This window comes from Macrobrachium rosenbergii, chromosome 48, assembly GCF_040412425.1.
Source record: "Macrobrachium rosenbergii isolate ZJJX-2024 chromosome 48, ASM4041242v1, whole genome shotgun sequence".
NCBI lineage: Eukaryota > Metazoa > Arthropoda > Malacostraca > Decapoda > Palaemonidae > Macrobrachium > Macrobrachium rosenbergii.
In genome coordinates this window covers 173,002-194,471 of record NC_089788.1, presented here as the reverse complement: position 1 = coordinate 194,471, position 21,470 = coordinate 173,002, and the positions used below count along the sequence as shown (strand labels likewise).

The 21,470-nt window shown below is 35.3% G+C and overlaps 1 long non-coding RNA gene across 1 annotated transcript in view; it reads right to left on the bottom strand.

Annotated features, from left to right (window-relative positions):
• The window catches only part of LOC136831167 (uncharacterized), a 380,924-nt gene that overhangs the window by 341,489 nt on the left and 17,965 nt on the right, over positions 1-21,470 (bottom strand). Inside the window, exon 2 of the long non-coding RNA XR_010850789.1 lies at positions 20,767-20,839. This is a non-coding gene — a long non-coding RNA (uncharacterized lncRNA). The remainder of the gene's footprint in view (positions 1-20,766; positions 20,840-21,470) is intronic.

Sequence of the window (21,470 nt, the reverse complement as noted above, 5' to 3'; positions counted from 1 at the left end):
GTAATGGAATTGTGACATAACTTCAAAATTCTGAAACCTGTAAACCAGATGAATAATTCTACTACCCTTTTTCTTCCCTATTGTAAATTTTGAGCAAGAAATAAAAGGTCTGAATTAATTAAGGTTTGAATTCATTCCTCCACCTAAGAAGCCACATCTAAGCGAAGGCATTTAATCTCGCCTTTTGAAGCCACACCCTTCTCCGGTCATGTTTTCTTCTGGTCTTTCACATGAATCACATCAAGCACAATCTCCGGAACAACAAAAGCAGAGGCGCTTTCATCTCGTATATCCATTAGTCTTCATCTTCTGCCGCGGCATTGCGTCTCGCTTTCGCGTCTCAAGCAGACAAGATTCGCAAGGAAGATTCACAAGATTCACGGGGTCCTCCTTTTCAGTGAAGGTTGAGCAGAAATCAGGAGGAGGGACTGACGTCATCAATCTTCGAAGGTAAATTGCAAAAGAGGCGTTTATATGATGGTGTTTGATGTCACTTGAATTTCCAAGTAATTCTGAAGCTGATATTGAAATGATGTGGGAATCAATAGAGCATTTTGAACCCATGGATGGGAGATATGAAGAGGATAGTTTGATTTGTATGGCAGAAGCTGAAGAAGACCAGAGTACGCAGATCCATGAATTCAGCCAGAATGCACTCATCATTGAATTCAACCAGAATGCACTAATCAGTGAATTAAACCAGAATGCACTCGCAATGAATTCAGCCAGAATGGTCTAATCAATAAATTCAGCCGGAATGCGCTAATCAATTAATTCAACCAGAATGCACTAATCGATGAATTCAGCCAGACTGCAATCATCATTGAATTCAACCAGAATGCACTTACCAATGAATTCAACCAGAATGCACTAATCAATAAATTCAACCAGAATGCACTAATCAATGAATTCAACCAGAATGCACTCATCATTGAATTCAACCAGAATGCACTCATCAATGAATTCAACAATTAAATAAAAGCAGAATGCACTAAATAAATTCAAACAGAATGCACTCATCAATGAAATCAGCCAGAATGCACTAATCAGTGAATTCAGCCAGAATGCACTAATCTATTAAATCAACCAGAATACATTAACCAACGATTTCAAGCAGAATGCACTCACCAATGAATTCAGCCAGAATGCACTCATCGCTTAATTCAGCCAGAATGCACTGATCATTGAATTCTCTTGAAATATGAAAAGGCAGTTGAAATTATCCATGAACGAAGTTGATGTGAGATTAATGTTGGTGGGTTTTGACAAGAATTGCTGTGCGTAGTGGTGTGCTACATGGGAATGCTCTTTCACTGTTGCTGTTTGTACTTCTCAAGGAAATGGAGGAGGCTCTCCGTTGAATGTCAACAAAAAGTTCAAAAATCAGATCCACGTGATCAGAAATGAACAGTTCTCTCTCTCTCTCTCTCTCTCTCTCTCTCTCTCTCTCTCTCTCTCTCTCTCAGTTATTAACTAGTTTTAACATAATCCTCAATTTTATTATCATCTGTGTCGGAGAATTACAATGCTAAAATTTCCCTCTTCCCACCAATTGCTATTGGAAACAATATTCGAAAATTTCTCTTATCGAAAACTTTCCAAAAGATCATCTCAACATCGCTCGGTCAGGCAAGTGACGGAGACCTCGGAAAGTAAACAAAGTGATTCGCAAAAGTCCTGCAGAATTCCTCCTCGGGGAGAGAGGTTGGGGAGGGGGTGGGGAAGCCCGAATCCAAAACAAAAGCCTTGGAAAAGGTCAAAGGTCACAGGAGAAGGAGGAGGAGGAGGGGGAGGAGGTGGGGTGAGAGATGTCAAACGGAAGCCAATATTTGTTCATCGCTGGAACGATCTGAAAGAAACGGAAAGCTGTCATGGACGATTATCATCAGCCTTTCTCTCTTATCATTCTCTTCTTTTTTTCCTTCCCTGTTCGTTTTCTTAACCTCTTTCCTCTTCTCGTCATCTTTCCTTACATCAAAGTCCTCCTCATCCTGAGGTTATTCTGTTCTCTGTCTTTGACGTTCCAGCACAATTCTCATGAGCTTTGCAGTTTCCAGGCGATCTTCCAGGACGAACGTTTCCAGCTGTTTTCGTCCTCTTCCGTCTGGTTTCGATCATCCGCTGGATTTCGAAACTATCTTTATTTTCTCTGAACTAAAGATCAAGACGAATTCTGTAACTTCAAAGGGTTGAAGTCTCTTTATGTTTATCTTCAAGGAGATTATCGTGGAAGCCACAAGACATTAAAATAAAAACGTAAATGGTATTTCCACGTGTGTTTGATTTAGATCTGGTGGTAGATGGCGTATATATATATATATATATATATATATATATATATATATATATATATATATATATATATATATATATATACTTCATTTTTTTTTAGTTCTCTCCTCAGTAACATCCAAATTCTAAGGTTCTGGGTGGGCTTGTATCTCTCAGCTCAAATTACAATGAAGTTTGTAGTGTTTTGATAAGATTTTTCCTATTTTATCCTAACAAACAATAATGGAAATCATCCAGGCAATTCATTATTCGATGTGTTTTTCTTGTTATACGACAATTTCATCATAATATTATTTTTATAGAACTTTCTTCTAGGAGAAACAATCAGACTGCCCTTAAAACCAATCTACGCTTCATCCCTACAACAATGATTCAATGATTCATAAATCATAATGAATCTTTCCCTCCTTTAATCCCTGTTTATTCTTATACATATAAAAAGGAAGAACTTTAATGGAAAAAGCCAACACCAGGAAACATTTAAGGAGACGAGAAGCGGAAGGAAAGATTTGGCGTCAGGGTAAACAAAGAGATTCGTTTTCGCTTCGTCTTCCAAACTCTGGTGCAACGTCTGGACCTTCGACTCTGCAGCAGAGAGAGAGAGAGAGAGAGTTGGACATCCTGGTTCTGTTCTGTTCCTCATTCCTACTTCCAGGAGAGGAAGGTTTGCCTTTACAAGAGAGAGAGAGAGAGAGAGAGAGAGACCAAAAACTCCTAATCGCTTTTTCCAGTCAGTGTTTTCTTGGGCGAATGTTTCCTGAGAGAAGTTTAACTGGAACGGCTTTTGTTTGTTTCAGTGGCGTCATTTATGTCTTGGTTTATTTAAATCGGAAATTCAGCTTTATAACTTAAATTCGTCATCATTCAAACGGTGAAAAATCCGCAATGGTGTGAATGTAAATATATATTTGTTATATATATTTTTATTATATATACATATTTATAATAAATATTTACATTCATACCATTGTGGATTTATTCTCCAATAATAATAATAATAATAATAATAATAATAATAATAATAATAATAATAATAATAATAACATGGCCACTAAAATGGCGTAAAATTAGATATATATCTATTATATATATAGTTCTAAAATATATATAAACACATTTACACCGTTGTGAATTTTTTCACCAATAATAATAATAATAATAATAATAATAATAATAATAATAATAATTATTATTATTATTATTATTATTATTATTATTATATTATAACAACAACAACAACAACAACAACATAATAATAATAATAATAATAATAATAATAATAATAATAATAATAATAATAATAAAATCGAAATTAACTGAAAACGACTTGAAACCAAACACTTATCAACTGATCCCACTGACGAACGCAAAAAAAGCTCATTTCAAACAGCGCATAGATTTGTCTCAAGGCACAAAACCTGTCCAGCTTTCCTTTGAGGGAAAGTGACCTACTTTCTTCCACGGATGAAATTCAGATGAAAGCGGAGCTGGACAGAAACAAGACGCATTTAAATTCTGTCAAGTTACGCAAGTTATACAACTATTCTATTCGGGTGAAATTCTCTCAGAGAATTATTGCTTTGCATGAAGCAGGCATTGAGGAAACATTGCTTCAGCCGCAGTAAAGGCTGCTTTTGGTATTCTCTCTCTCTCTCTCTCTCTCTCTCTCTCTCTCTCTCTCTCTCTCTTCTCTCTCATGTGTTAAGGAAACACTCTTGAACCACAGTAAGCGCTTTTGGTATTTTCTCTCTCTCTCTCTCTCTCTCTCTCTCTCTCTCTCTCTCTCTCTCTCTCTCTCTCTCTCTCCATATGATTAGCACATCTCCAAAGAATGAAATAGACAAAATAGACCTCATTAAAAAAATATCAAAATTTGAAAGTAATTCGTATTTTCCTAAGTTAACGAACAAGAGACTTTTATAGACTCCTTGTTCAGACAGACATTGACAAGCTGATGAATAATGACACCAGTCTATTTGTTGCAGTTTGAAGTATCTACGTCAAATAAATACTTTCAATGCAAATGCATCTTGACGGGGAAATAAAATTTACCAAATTTACCAGCATTATGTTCTGCGTCTGACGCCAGGCATAACGCGTTTCCAACTCAATCGATCAACGCCAACGCCAACGCCTTCGAAGCGTAATTACAGTAATGGACAGAGAACGCATGATAATTAAGTATACTTTTCGCTTTGAACGATGTTCATATTGCCTGTGAAATATCAGATGTTTGGGATGACACATTCGTGTCGGGGAAAACTGCTAAATGTTTCAGTAAATGAAGCAATATACCTACTCTCGTTCATATACACAAACATGCGCATAATACCAAGCATCAAGATACAATGTCGCTTAATATCCAATTCGCTCTATGTCGGAAATAATACCGCAGTGGGATTATAATTGATAAGTGGTTATCTAATTCGCTCTACCTCGGAAATAATACCGTATGGGAATTATTATTGATAAGTGGTTGTCTAATTCGCCCTACCTCGGAAATGATACCGAAGGGGAATTATGATTGATGAGTGGTCATCCAGTTCGCTCTACCTCCTAAGCCATACAAGTCATAAAGGAAGTTGGAACCTGAGTGCCACTGCACACAAGGAATTACCTGGGCAAGATAACTGCTTCCATACCAGCTTTTTTATGCATACCAATTGAAAGAACATGTTTTCTTTCCATGACTTGTGTCGATTATTCAATATTAGTTTATTTCAAAGGGACAGCTGTTTCGACCATCCACGCCCTTGCCTTATCAGATTGAAAGACCTTGGTATATAAAATCCTGATGTGAGTCAGAAAATATACATATATATATATATATATATATATATATATATATATATATATATATATATATATATATATATATATATATATATATATAACATACATATACAAATATATATATATATATATATATATATATATATATATATATATATATATATATATATATATATAAATATATATATATATATATACACACAAACAAACATAAACTGCACTACTGTTACCATTAGCCATCTTTCTTCAGGAAAGCCCTCTCACACACGCCAGCATATACACCAGTGTTAAATCACTTTTACGTGTGATATATGTATATTGCTACTAACAATGAATTCGGAGATTTATGCCTAGATAAATCTTTATACAGAATTTATTTTCATTCCTCAGAGATAGAAGGTCATTGAACGTTTGCCAATAATTAATCTGAACCCTATTCTTACGGAACAAGCCCACCACAGGGGCCATTGATTTGAGATTCGAGTTTACAAAGAATATTATGGTGTTCATTAGGAAGTTAGAGAAATTAAAGGGACATACAAAAAGAAGAGATCTCACTTATTTAAAAAGAAAAAATAAAATGATAAATTAGTGAATAGATAGAAATGTATTGAAATGCAAGAAGAATAGCATTAGGGTAGTAATGCATTGCAGATGCGGATGTTAAGAATGTTAAAATGACCAAACCTTGTATAGTTATGGAGGACTGGTTTTAACATTAATTCGTCCGAGAACGTGAAGTAAAATTGACGATACAGTTGCATTACTTGTGGAACTGTGGAGAAATTTTATGAATGATCATTATACATTAAAAAAAGGTTGTTTAATCAGGTAATTTAATGATGGATATTGAAAACTAAATTATTACTCATGAGATTAAAAATTGGGTTTAAAAATTGGAAAGTATTTTATGTAATATCTAAAGTTTGAGGACATACTTTCATTTAAAAACTGGAAAGTATTTTGAATTAAATATCTAAAAGTTTGGGACATACTTTCATTAGATTTGTCAAATTTTGACACATTGCTATAAAAGATGTTTTTTTTTTTTTAACCCGTGACAGGTCAGGAGCTAGAGAGACGAGAGAGAGAGAGAGAGAGAGAGAGAGAGAGAGAGAGAGAGAGAGAGTAAAGGGCTAAAGGTTTTATAGAGCCGTTTACCACAAGGAGTGTCAAAAGCCTTTTTGGTTCGGATACGCCAACGATTTCAGGTCCGAAAAATATTGGCTCTGGTCCTTCCAAACCATGCTTCGTAATTCTTCCTCTTCTCTTGTTTCGAGGAGGGAAAAAATATATATACTTACGGAGGAGGTCGTAATTCATACCTCACATTTCCCACTTGGGAGGTCAGCTTTCGCTCTCTGCCGATCACGAAAACACAGTAAAAGCAGCGAATGCTGCTTTGCTACATTTCAGCTTTTGCTTACTTTTAGCTTTTGCTTAGTTTTAGCTTTAGTTTACTTTTAGCATTTGCTTGTAGCTTTTGCTTACTTTTTTAGCATTTGCTTGCTTTTAACTTTTGTTTACTTTTAGCTTTTGCTTGCTTTTAACTTTTGCTTGTAGCTTTTGCTTACTTTTTTAGCATTTGCTTACTTTTAACTTTTGTTTACTTTTAGCATTTGCTTACATTTAGCATTTGCTTACATTTAGCATTTGCTTACTTTTAGCTTTTGCTTACTTTTAGCACATGCTTTTAGCTTTTGCTTATTTTTAGCATCTGCTTAGTTTTAGCTTTTGTTTACTTTTAGTGTTTCCTTACTTTTAGCATTTGCTTATTTTTAGCTTTTTCTTACTTTTAGCATCTGCTTAGTTTTAGCTTTCGTTACTTTTATCATTTGCTTACTTTTAACATTTGCTTACTTTTGGCGTTTGCTTGCTTTTAGCAGTTGCTTACTTTATCTTTTGCTTACTTTTAGCATTTGCTTATTTTTAGCTTATTTATATAGCAATTTTCCTCATTCTAAAGTATTTCAAGAAGGAGTAGATTATTCATACATGACAAATCTTAGTAAATGTTTTGAATTTCAAGCTTTCATAACTAATGACTGGAGAAAAAATTCAGAAGTTTTGCTTGGGTACATATGTTTAAAAATAGATCTAAACAGAAAGCTTTCGGGAATCTGTTTGATTCCCCTTTTCAATCTCCATTTCAAAATTCATGCTACTATTGTTTCCTTATAACCACAGTAATTGTAAGGATGGAAAATGAGGCTTGGAAATCATATTATTAATCTTATATTGCCACCTGGTTCCTTGATTAGTGATAAGATAACCACTTTACACCTGAGATAGGATAATACACAAGATACCGTTGGGCTGTGGAAAAGTCTCTGAAGAATCTGTGCAAATGGAACTTCAAAATTTCAAGGAAAGATGCAATATTACCCTAAAACAATTCTCCTTTTATTTTAATGATTTATGTACATTTTAATCAAGTTATTTATTGATTTGTCAACTTATTTTTTTCTTTTCTAAGAACTTATCTCTTGTTTCCGTATACCCTGTTACATTCTGTTACTTCTTGCAGATGAACATAATATTCTTTGAAAGCTTGAATTTCAAGTCAATGGCCCCTGTGGTGAGCTTGTTTTCAGATGAATCGGGTTCATCTTTTGAACAATAATAATTAATTAATAATAATAATAATAATAATAATAATAATAATAATAATAATAATAATAAATAATAATGCCAAAAGAAGACCACACTCTTTGAAGCTTGAATTTCAAGTCAATGTTTGTTTGTTCCATATAAATAGGGTTCATCTTCTGAATAATAATAATAATAATAATAATAATAATAATAATAATAATAATAATAATAATAATAATAATAATAATAATAATGTTACTTCTTCAACTGAACACCATCAACTTTGGAAGCTTGAATTTCAAGTCAATGGCTCCTGTGTTGGGCTTGTTCCATATGAATACGGGTTTATCTTCTGAATAATAATAATAATAATAATAATAATAATAATAATAATAATAATAATAATAATAACATAAATCCTTGGACAGAAAGAGGACCAGACACGCAGAGCTCTGTGTCTCTCCAAAACTACAGCAGCCTGATCTGAACGACTGAGATGGGGAACGGGACCAATCTTTGCCATTTTATGCGATGTTGTTTCTCTGCCTCCTGGGAGTCATTAGTTCCATGCTACTCGAAAAAGCAATGTTTCCTTGTTTTCTCGTGTTTGCTTGTGCAAGGGAAATGATAGCGTGCTTGCTTTCAGTTTCATTTGCTTTGAGTCTCAAGGGAAGGGGGTGGGGGAGAGGAATGATATGCTTTGAGTTTGCTTTTCATATTTATATCTTTATGATTGTCTCTGGGAACAGATGTTCTGGTCTGACTTTGTGTATAATCGGTACAGGAGAATTTCCCTTAGGGGGATAGTGCTGTCTGTGCACCTTACACGGCTCACTGTAGGCGTTACTAAAGGGTGTTCGTTGTTGCACCCACTTTTCAGCCTTTTACTTGACCTTTATTCCCTACCTTTCTTCCATCTTGCTGTCCAACACCTCTAACAATTCATTCTTTGTGCAATTGTGGGGTTTGCTCCCATTTCCACCTTTGGATCCTTCGATATTCGGATCTCTTTATCTTGCTGTCCAACCGCTCTAACTCCGTCTTTCCACTACTTTGAGGTCTAAACTGACGGAAGTGTCGTTGTGCTTGGCTTGACAGCCTCTAAATTTCATAAAACCAAACATATAGAACCTTAAGACATCCCAGAGGAAAACAAGTAAAAGTGTCTTCGGCGCAATCGAGTTTTCTGTATGAGCCGCGGCCCATGAAGCTTTTAGCCACGGCCCGGTGGTGGCATGTCCTATAGCGTTCTTAGACACACGATTATGGCTAAATTTAACCTTAAATAGAATAAAAACTACTGAGTCTAGAGGTCTGGAAGTTGGTATGTTTGATGATTGGAGGGTGGATGATCAACATACCAATTTACAGCCTTCTAGCCTCGGCAGTTTTTAAGATCTGATGGCGGAAAAGAAAGATGAAAGAGTTCTCAAAGTTTTCTTTTACAGAAAACTAAAAGAAAGGAAGAAAGAATGAGAAAAACAACTCCCACCAGGAGAAAAGTCAGGCCAAGATGCTGATCTCCCTGCCGTTCATTTCATTTTCATTATCTGTTCCGTAAAATCCCTGCATTGACGCAAATACAAACTGTTTATGTCAGCTTGTAATTTAGTCCTGAAGACGCCTCCGATAGGCGAGGAAACGGTCCGTCGATTATGATAGGCAAATAGCAAGAAACGTGAATAATTTTTCCTTATTCCTGAGAAGATTGCCTGAAGATAAAAAGAAGATAACTGAAAAAAGTCTAAATAAAAAGATAGTCTCAGAGAATAATGCCATTGAATAATAGAAAGCTTATTAGGAACTGACTAAAATTCAGAGCTTTCGTACACACCTGTACGCACAAAAGGTAGCGTCGATAAATCAAAGCAAAGAGCTGTGATTCAAGCCACACCTAAATAAAATAAATAACATTGGAACAATTGTTAGGAGAGGAATGAGGAAAATAAGATGGAAGAAAGAGAATATGAACAGAGATATTATACATGGAATGAAAGGGGTTGCAGCCCTCTCTTCAAACAGCCCCCCCCCTCCTCCCCAACCCAGTAAGCCAGTATGCCTTCCTGTCTCTCGTTCTCTGTATGTGCAAACACAGCCAATGGGATTTCTCTTCTTTACCCGGCATAGAAAACGGAGGAAAGAAAACGGGAAAAACGCGAGAGTTTTTTTTTTATTCATAAATCTAATGAAAACAGACGGCGGAGTTTTACTACGGTGTCCCTCTACGTCTGAATTCGCATGAATGGAATCACTGTTGACACAGAGGATGAGATGAAGTTTTACGACGACCAGACGGAAAAGGGGAAGAATGAAAGTTGAAGGTGGAACTTCTCTCTCTCTCTCTCTCTCTCTCTCTCTCTCTCTCTCTCTCTCTCTCTCTCTCTCTCTCTCTCTCTCGTATGATTATCTTATGGAAACCGTGATCAAAATTGACGTTATTTAGTGAGTTTTTTTTTTTTTGCATATGTAATGCCAAGTTTAAATATTCTTAATACTTTTAAAATGACGCGAAACGGTTCTAGCTATTTTTCATATCAGTGATGATGATAACAATGGATCCTTTGAGGAAATTTTTGTTAAGTTCTTTCCAATTAACTCGTATGATCTTTTCTTATGGTCATAGGTAGCACGCACGATTGCGCGCGCGCATACACACATATATACACACACACACACACACACACACACACACACACATATATATATATATATATATATATATATATATATATATATATATATATATATATATATATATATATATATATATATATATATATATATATATATATATATATATATATATATATATATATATATATATATATATACATATATACAATATATATATATATATATATATATATATATATATATATATATATATAATATATATATATACATATATACAATATATATATATATTGACCTGATGTTCTACCTGTTCCCAGGAGCAATTACGAAAACTGCTCAGAATAAGTGCACTTTAAGCGGTGCACTGTAGGCATTGCTTGAGGTTCTTTTGCATCATCCCTTCGGGCCCCTACTTGCAACCCCCTTACATTCCTTTTACTGTACCTCCGTTCCTATTCTCTTTCTTCCGTCTTGCTTTCCTCAACCTTCTTCGAACAATTCAACGCTGAATGACCTCATCTAATAGATCCCAGCGCTTGGCCTTTGGCCGAAATTGTATATTCCAATTCCATTCCTACATTCCTGAAAGTACGCGGCGTCGCCACGACGAAAGAGAGATATACGCCGATGAAAATGGCAGAACGACGATGGGGAATCAGAAGACGATGGCACAAGGTCGGGTGCTTGCAGAAGATGCGCATCTTTGGAACAAATCTTGGGAGATGGAACCTTAGCAATGTGGCGGTTTGATGGTCTCCTGGAAAAGGCGACGTGATGAATTAGGTCATTCCACGTTTTCCAAGGCAATGACCCCATTCAGATTCTCTCCGTATGATTAAATGTTCCTTGCCCAGATTTTCGTATGTGGGATCGAGGAAAAAGGATTAAAAGAGAAATGGGAAGTATATTTATTTGGCGTTATTCGCGATAGTGTTATTCTCCGAAGTCTCAATTTACAAATTGGAAAAAAAGTTAATAACTTTGCGTGACAGGACAGGTGGCCAGTGTGTACCAGAAGGAAACTTTAGATGTTATTAAAGATAGCAAAGAATGAAGCCAGTTTGTTAAATATTAACAATTAAAAAACACGCAGAAGTTTATTCGGCTCAATCGAGTTTTCTGTACAGCCGCTACATCGTATAATCAAGGACACCGAAAATAGATCTATCTTTCGGTAGTCTCGGTTTAATGCTGTATGAGCCACGGCCCATGAAACTTTAACCACGGCCTGGTGGTGGCCTGTCCTACAATGTTATGGATAACTTTAACCTTAAATAAAATCTAAACTACTGAGGCTAGAGGGCTGCAATTTGGTATGCTTGATGATTGGAGGGTGGATGATCAACATACCAGTTGGCATCCCTCTAGCCTCAGTAGTTTCTAAGATCTGAGGGCGGACAGAAAAAGTGCGGACAGAATAAAGTGCGGATATACAGACAAAGCCGGCATAATATTTTACTTTACAGAATATTACACAGGAAAACCTATGTGGGATACACACTTGCTTATTTTATAGCTAAGAGGGAATCATGATGGTATGGCATTTTAATGAATTGCCCGTTTGACAATTAAATAGCAGATGGTATCAGGTTTAATATATTATATATATATATATATATATATATATATATATAGAGAGAGAGAGAGAGAGAGAGAGAGAGAGAGAGAGAGAGAGAGAGAGAGAGAGAGAGATAATCGTATATAACACACACACACATATATACATAAATACATATACATATACATATACATATACATATACACCACGTGTGTAAGGAACGGAATACACATGAATAGAATTGGCGAGAGGTTGAATTTCCTCACAATTTGAGCTGAGTCCCATGAAATTTCAACACGTTCCCCCAATATAACGAAGTGTGTCCGGGAATTTCGGAAGCATTTGGCTGTCTATCTGCAAGTGCATACGAATGAAAGACTGCATATGCATAGATATGCAAAAGTTGCAGTTCATGAAGATAGAAGAAGTTAAGGGACGACGTAGATATTCTTTTGATATAGGTTCGACTGGAAGAGCTTCTTCATTCTATGTTGAATGAACAACTGAGTGTCATTATGGGATTGCAAACAAGGATGGGATTGCCAACAAGGAAAGCCTGCCAAATAAGAACAACGAATAATTATGTCCTTTCAGAATTGATTCCATATCCCTCCCATGTTCTCGTGGGAGAAGAACAATTCAGTCTTACTAGGACCCCTGAACTTCAAAGATGCAGGGCATTACTATACCCTAAAACAATTCACCTTGTATTTTGAGAATTTTTTTTATATTTTTATTTATTAATTGTTAAATCGTTCATATATCTTTTTTCTTTTATAATAACTGATTTCCTCTTTCTTTATTTCCTGTTATCTTCTATAACTTCCAAATGAACACCGTATTCTTTGGAAGCTTGAATTTCGGAATTTTTCAACCTTATTTTCAGAATGTTTACCTTATTTTCAGACATTAACCTTATTTTCAGAATGTTTACCTTATTTTCAGTTATTTTAATCTTATTTTCGGACATTTTTTTAAGCTTATTTTCAGAATTTTTAACCTGATTTTCAGAAATTTTTTAACCTTATTTTCAGAATTTTTACCTTATTTTCAGACATTTTTAACCTTATTTCCAGGATTTTTACCTTATTTTTAGAATTTTAACCTTATTTTCAAGCATTTTTAAACCTTATTTTTAGAATTTTTACTTCATTTTCAGACTTTTTTAACCTTACTTTCAGAATTTTTATCTTATTTTCAGACTTTTTTAACCTTACTTTCAGAATTTTTACTTTGTTTTCAGGCATTTTTAACCTTATCTTCAGACATTTTTGCCTTTTTCTCAGACTTTTTTTTACCTTAGTTTTAGAATTTTAAATTATTTCAGAATTTTTACCTTATTTTCACAAATTTTTTAACCTTTCAGAATTTTTTGTAACAGCATACATGACCAGACCTATATCAATCACTTTGGCACGCCAGTCCGTAGAGACATATCTGCCAATCAATCAATCACTGACAGCCAAACACTCAATCATTCAGTCGGTCTATCACATCCACAACTAATGCTACCTTTCCTGCTGGCTTGAGGAAGCACAAGCGCAGGACAAACAGTGCCATCTTTTTCCTCTGCCAAAAACCAAAATAATGCAAAACTCTGAGGATTTACACCTCCGAATGAATTGCCAAATGGATTTCTCTCCACGACTGAAGGTTGCACATGAATAGTTTATACAGAGAGAGAGAGAGAGAGAGAGAGAGAGAGAGAGAGAGAGAGAGAGAGAGAGAGAGAGAATTAATCTTCAGACCTTGGTGCTACAAAGGAATATTTATGGAGTGAATACACAATGCATCAGACGCTGGGAATCAAAGCAAGAAAGTTGAGACTTGTGAATAAAGGGTATTTCAGCCTGGAAGTCGCTTGGAGTTGATTCTTATTCCAGGGGATTTTAAGGGTGATGTCACCTTTGGATGGAACGTGATGAATTCGGGTTGATTTATTTTTACAACAGATGTAAATATGACCGCCCTGCAAATTGTAGCATGATGTGTGTGTATAGATTTACATATATATATATATATATATATATATATATATATATATATATATATATACATATATATATAGACTCATTCCTTGCTTGCATTTCCAAGCACTCTGAAAACCAAAGCAGCGCTGTTCATTTTAAGCAATGGCCTCCGTTTCCAGCTCTCCATACCAAAGGGATTTTCAGAAACTGGTCTCGTTGACATTCAATAATCAATAAGAAAGGTTCGAGTAACTACCTAACATTTATGTTATAGGATGGGAGAATCAATGTGAGGAGAGAGAGAGAGAGAGAGAGAGAGAGAGAGAGAGAGAGAGAGTTATTTTAATGCAAAGACAAAATCTCAAGACTGAAAGCTTAGAGTGAACCAAAAGAATTACTAGATAGCTTCATGCAAACTACATATATATATATATATATATATATATATATATATATATATATATATATATATATATATATATATATATATATATATATATATCCCATGTGTTCTGCTCAGGAAATGTGCAACCAGTTCGAACGAGGAAGTCACCGAGCTATTTGAGATAAAACGAAGCAAGAGTTCCGGCCAACGAGAGACAGAGATAAAGAGAGAGAGAGAGAGAGAGACGGGGATGGTGGGGGGCAGGGGACAGAGAAAGAGAGAGACAGTGACTCAGTCCTCCCTTGTGGGCTATTAAGGAATTGATGGCGCTTATCTGTTCAGTTTCAAGCAATGGTACGGCGCGTTTCTTCGCTTCTTGGTTATGCGCAATAGAGGCGACATATTCGTTCAGGCGGATTGAATAAATTTCGTGGAGTTTGTTGAGACAACAGACGAACGGAAGTTGGTTCTGCGGCCTATATTCTAGGGCAACGTTCAACGAAAAATATTAAGTAATTATAATTTGTTATCATAAAGTTTGCAATCGCCGAGTTACGAGGACAGGAGATAAAATGAAGATACTGTATATGTAAATGACGGTAAAATATTGATTTTGCATGTATGTACTCATAGAAACACTGATATATATATATGTGTATATATATATCTATATATATATATATATATATATATATATATATATATATATATATATATATATATATATATATATATATATATATATATATATATATATATAAAAGCACCCACCCCCTTCAACTTGAGTAGAAAGTAAAGCAATTAAAAATAAGAAAAGAATATCATAGAAATATTTGGGGACAGGAAAGTTGAAAGGACAAGGTGGGATGCGTCCACATTACAGTAAATCATATACATATATGTGCCAGTTACTTGTTGTAAACACATCATAAACAGGTTGAATACAAGCCATCTACTCATACATAGTCAGAAACAGGGCTTCTTAATGCTATCAAACATTTTCCAAAGATTCGTTCTCCACTTTGGGTCGCTGACTTGTTTCCAACGTGTTTGCGACATGTAAGCGACAAGTTATCGACGTGTCACAAACATGTCATAAACATGTTGCAAACATGTTGTAAACATGTCATAAACATGTCACAAACATGTTGTAAACATGTCAGAAACATGTCACAAACATGTCGTAAACATGTCATAAACATGTCACAAACATGTAAGATACACATGTTTTAATGTGTTGTGGACATACCCTCACCAACAGCGGTAGAGGACCGTATACAAACAAATCGTTACTTCGAGAGGGATCTATACAGAGGAATCACCATGAAACTTTATAGCTAGTTGGATGGCTTGTTATAAACCTATGAGAGAGAGAGAGAGAGAGAGAGAGAGAGAGAGAGAGAGAGAGAGAGAGAGAGAGAGAGGGGTGCAGGCTATAAAGGTATGCTGCTATATGTAAAATGAAATCCTATTAAACGCTTTATTCTGTTGTTCCCTCCCTTTTACTGCTTTTATATGCTTGCAATTATTGCCTACTGTTTACTGGTTGTCGTTACTGCCTAGGGGATCGAGAGAGAGAGAGAGAGAGAGAGAGAGAGAGAGAGAGAGAGAGAGAGAGAGTAGCAAACTTATTGATTTCTTTCACTTTTCTATGATTTTATCACAGATGAAGAAAAAATCTTATAGGGCAGTATTACTATGAAGATGATTTCTGTATCTATAAATAAGCATCATTTTTATTCCTGTCAGTTTGGTCAGTGTGAAAATTAATGCTTGATAACCCTAGGTACCTTCATTGGGGTATAATACCCACAACATGAAAGCGACTTCTTTGGCATCAAATCTCTTGGCATTTTATCTCTCCAAAGGGTCATTTGAACAAATGTCATGGAGAGGCCTCACTTATAGCTGATAATAGTAAATATAAGTGGAAATTTTATTGAGAAATCAACTTATCCTCTAATCTTGTTCGTTGCTTGGTGTAGTATTACAGGAGTTACGAGGAGTTACAAGGATCAGGATGTTCCAAGGACTTATTAGTCCATCCGAGAAGACACCATGTTCTCACTTATCTCACTTATAACATCATTCACAGTGTTCTAATGATTTTTCTTTTCTTTTTCATGCCTTTCAGACTGTTACTGTTTACAACTTCTGGTGTAAGTTTATTATATAAACATCTTGTATGTGAAAGATTTTCCCAGTTGGTTAAATCTCTTCAATTCCTGATTTAATCTATTATTATAACGTCTGGTTTTCTTTAATGAACACTGTCACTTTTGTTATGCCTTTCAGACAGGCCTTTATAAGGTGTAAGTTGTTATATAAACTGGGGGAAAGATTTTAGTTGGTTAAATGTGAAGAATGAAGATTTAATCTATACTATAACATCTATCCTTTTCAGAACACTCAGATTAGGAACTCGTATTGGGAGTCAGGTCATATATATAAATTTAAGTTCAAGAAAATATATATTATATATATATATATATATATAATATATATATGTGTGTGTGTGTGTGTGTGTGTATTTTTACAGTAAGACTGTGAACCCAGGGATTTCTCGAGGTCCCTGAAATTTTCAGGGACTTCGTCAAATCGCCAATTCACTTAGGGTCATTTGAACCCCGAGGGGCTAGTAATAAACACAGCGAAACAGCGATTCATCCACACTGTTTCGCCGAGTTTAGTACCAGCCCCTCGGGCATCAAATGTCCCTAAGTGAGTCGGTGATTCCACGAATTCCCTGAAAGTCTCAGGGATCTCGTGAAATCCCTGGTTTCGCAATCTTACTGTAACAGTATATATACATATGCATACATACATACTCCAGCGCATACTCTGATACATCCACCTTCGTGGATCCATATAACTTGAGCTACACAGACACACATTCACACACACACACACACACACACATAAACAACGAACGCCAATAAAACGGAGAGCAAAGAACTGCTTGTGCTATAATCTCCTTCCTTCCCCAGGGGTGGACGGGACACCCTCCACCCCCCCTGAAAGTCGTAAAGTCGAACTCATGTCTCATCCCTTCTCCAAATGACTCGCACAAATCCGGGGTTATTAAAAGGAATGCTGGCTCTGCACACAGAGACTAATAGATAAATACTTCCGCGAATTTATATCGCTAAGGTAGAGAGAGAGAGAGAGAGAGAGAGAGAGAGAGAGAGAGAGAGAGAGAGAGAGAGAGAGGGTTGGTGGCCCGATTGATGTGACATCTGTTATTTCAAGCAGAGATTAGATGGTCTGATACACAGGTTGCGAAACAGAGTGCTAGAGTTTATTGGGGATTAGAACGTTTTACTTATTGTCTCGCTTGAATTAGGTGACGGATATGTGTTGATGATTCTTCTCGGAGAAACACACGAACGCATACATCATATATATATGTATATATATGTATATATATATATATATATATATATATATATATATATATATATATATATATATATATATATATATATATATATTATACATATAACTATTTATATATATATATATGTATATAAATACATATATAAATATATATATATGTATATATACATATATATATATATATATATATATATATATATATATATATATATATATATATATATATATGTATGTATATATATATATATATATATATATATATATAGAGAGAGAGAGAGAGAGAGAGAGAGAGGCATAGTATGAATAGTCACAGACATGCACTTCCAATAAAAAGTAAGATTAAACCATTTTTATATAGTAATGAGGATTTAAATTCCTCCTCACGTTTAGTACCCTAACGTAGGAGATGATAAACAAATATACTTTTCAAGCAAAATGTATTTTAAAGCAACAATCAATCGACGTTTGACGACAGATTTGGCTGAAAAGTGCAGCCTATCAACCCAGGTATACTGTGAATAGAGAATAATGAAGGCCATTCGTATGTCATTTGTTTTTTCCGTAATCATTTACCGCTAATGGCGACTTGTTTGTGTAGATGTGATTCTTTTGATGACGTCACGCGCGTACTGTCGAATGTTCGCCACAGTGAAAACATAATGTCGACGATTCGTCTCTAATTAAGTAAAGGCCATTATTGGCGATGTTTGAATTTTGTTTATGTAAGAGAATTCGTTATTTTCACCTCTGTCAAACGAGGTCCGTTTGATTCAAATACCTTTGCCATTTATCTGTTTTGAGTTCGTCAGGTTGAAACGATTGGTCTACCTGTGACGATAAATGAACCGTGATCAGGTAGGAGGGGAGAGAGAGAGAGAGGGAGAGAGAGAGAGAGAGAGAGGGAGAGAGAGAGAGATTTTATGCATCGGTAAAGTTACTAAATGTAAAATTACCTCATGTTCCCACTTCAGTTTTTGAAGTTGTCTCTTTCGCTAATTTTATATATATAATATATATAAATTATATATATAGATAGATAGAGATAGAGAGAGAGAGAGAGAGAGAGAGAGAGAGAGAGAGAGAGAGAGAGAGTATTATCACCATAATCATCAAATTTTAAGTGCGCAGCATCTTCCATCAAGATTTACGTAAACATTTATCCACATCAAACATTAATAAGTAAATGTCTAGAGCAACAGTTTTAGCTCCCAGTTCAATCAAGAATAACGACCATTCTCGAGAAAATTCATTCAAATGGAAGTGAATAAAAGAAAGAACATCACATTTGCAGCCTTTTGAAAACAAAGACCGTGAGGAGCGTGGGAGTTTCTATTACAGTTCGTCTTTATGGCTTTACTTTAGATGACTTTCTTCCTTGAAGACCTTTCTTCCTTAAATGACTTTCTGCCTTAAATGACTTTCTTCCTTAAATGACTTTCTGCCTTAAATGACTTTCTTCCTTAAATTACTTTCTTCCTTGTATGACTTTCTTCTTTAAAAGACTTTCTTCCTTAAAGGACTTTTTTCCTTAAAGGACTTTCTACTTTAAATGACTTTCTTCCTTACAAGACTTTCTGCCTTAAATGACTCTCCTCCTTAAATGACTTTCTTCCTTAAATGGCTTTCTTCCTTAAATGGCTTTCTTCTTTAAATGACTTTCTTCCTTAAATGACTTTCTGCCTTAAATGACTTCCTACTTTAAATGGCTTTCTTCGATGAAGGACTTGCTCTTCCTTAAATAACATTCTTCCTTAAATATATATACTTATATATTCCTATATATATATATATATATACACACATATATACATATATATATATATATATATATATATATATATATATATATATATATATATATATATATTTGTGTGTATATATACATACATAAATATTAGTATTTACACAAAATTCCACAGATCCACCACACTATAACACACCAAGCTAATTATACATTTTTACCAATAACCTTTAGAACAGCACATTTATTTCCTATCGCCCACATCTTAAAAATAAAAAAAAACCTCTTCACTGCAATCACGCAGCGAAAACAGTCTCGCGGAACGAAACGAAAAGAAAAAGACGCGACAAAAAGATAATAAGATACAGAAGATCAAAAGTCAGTTTTACAGGAACACCTGAAACTCATTATTAAGGGAATAATGTATGTGTTTGACTCTGAAGCCATGAAACGGTAAACAGAGAACGACTTCTAATTACATGTAATCAACCTTTGCCCGGAGTTGATGGAATCTGCAATGAGAGAGCGTGAGAGCATGAGTGAGCAAGCGAGGTAGGGTGAGCGGGAGTGAGCAAGCGAGGTAGTGTGAGCGGGAGTGAGCAAGTGAGGTAGGGTGAGCGAGAGTGAGCAAGCGAGGTAGGGTGAGCAAAAGTGAGCAAGCGAGGTAGGGTGAGCAAGAGTGAGCAAGCGAGGTAGGATGAGCGAGTGATAGTGAGTAAGCATGAGAGAGTGATAGTGAGCGAGCTAGTGAGTACGAGTGATCATGAGTGAGAGAAAGAGAGTAAGTGAGCGAATGAGCGCGAGCAAGCGGGAGCGAGGTGAGTGAGCGCGAGTGAGCGTCAGTGAACAAGAGCGAGTGAGCGAGCAAATGAGCATGAGCAAGCTGGAGTGAAGTGAGCGAGTGTGAGTGAGCACAAATGAGCGTGAGCGAGCAAGAGGGAGCAAGTGAGCAGTGAGTGAGCATGAATGAGAGTGAGCGAGCAAGAACGAGCAAAGGGAGCAAATGAACACGAGCAAGCGGGAGCGAATAAGCTTGAGCGAGGTACCATGAGCAAGTGAGAGTAAGCGAGCGAGTGAGCACGAATGAGCGTGAGCGAGCAAGAGCGAGCAAGTGAGCGAATGAGCACGAGCAAGCAGGTTGGAGCGAATAAGCTTGAGTGAGCGTAAGCCAGAGAGCGCGAACGAGAGAGAGAGCAAAAGAGAGAACGAAATACTGAGAAAGAGAGCGAAAGAGAGCAAAAGAGAGCAAAAGAGAGCTTTATTTCCGCCAGTTCATAATAATACTTTTCACTCGGTCATATAATACTTCTCCAATCACTTTCACGTTTCCATTCTCAACTTTGTTTGAATAAGTGTTAAAGTGTTTTTATAAGTGCTGCTCTCCTTCAGTAAAAAGAACACTTACCTTAGGTTCGTGTGATGTATTCTGTGACGATGGACAGCAAGGGCGTTCTCGTTTTATCCTGCATTTTGTGTGACTGAAAGTGAAAAAAATTTTTTAAAAAATAATCGTATAAAATCTGTATGTAGCCACTATCTATCTGTCTATCTATCTATCTATATATATATATAATATATATATAAATAATTTATGCACATATATATCGAAATATAAATAAAATATATATACATAATTATATTTATATATATACATATATATGCATATATACATACTATATACACACACACTCATATATATATATATATATATATATATATATATATATATATATATATATATATATATATATATATATATATATATATAAATATATATATATATATATATATATATATATATATATATATATATACATATATATATATAATTCATATATAAAACTCCTCCCATCCATATGGGAATATAAGGCAGTTGCACTGTGAAACAATTGCTAGGAGAGAGTTGAGAAAAGTAAGATGGAAGAAAGGGGATGTGAACGGAGGTGCTGTTAAAGAAATGAAAGGGGTTGCAGCTATGGGCCATAGGGACGCCTCAAAGAACCTTAAGCAATGCTAAAGTGCACAGAGAGAGGTCCACTGACGGCACTGGCAGCCTTATAGGAGGAATACAAGATGAACATAAGTACAAGAGCAGTAACAGTTTACGAA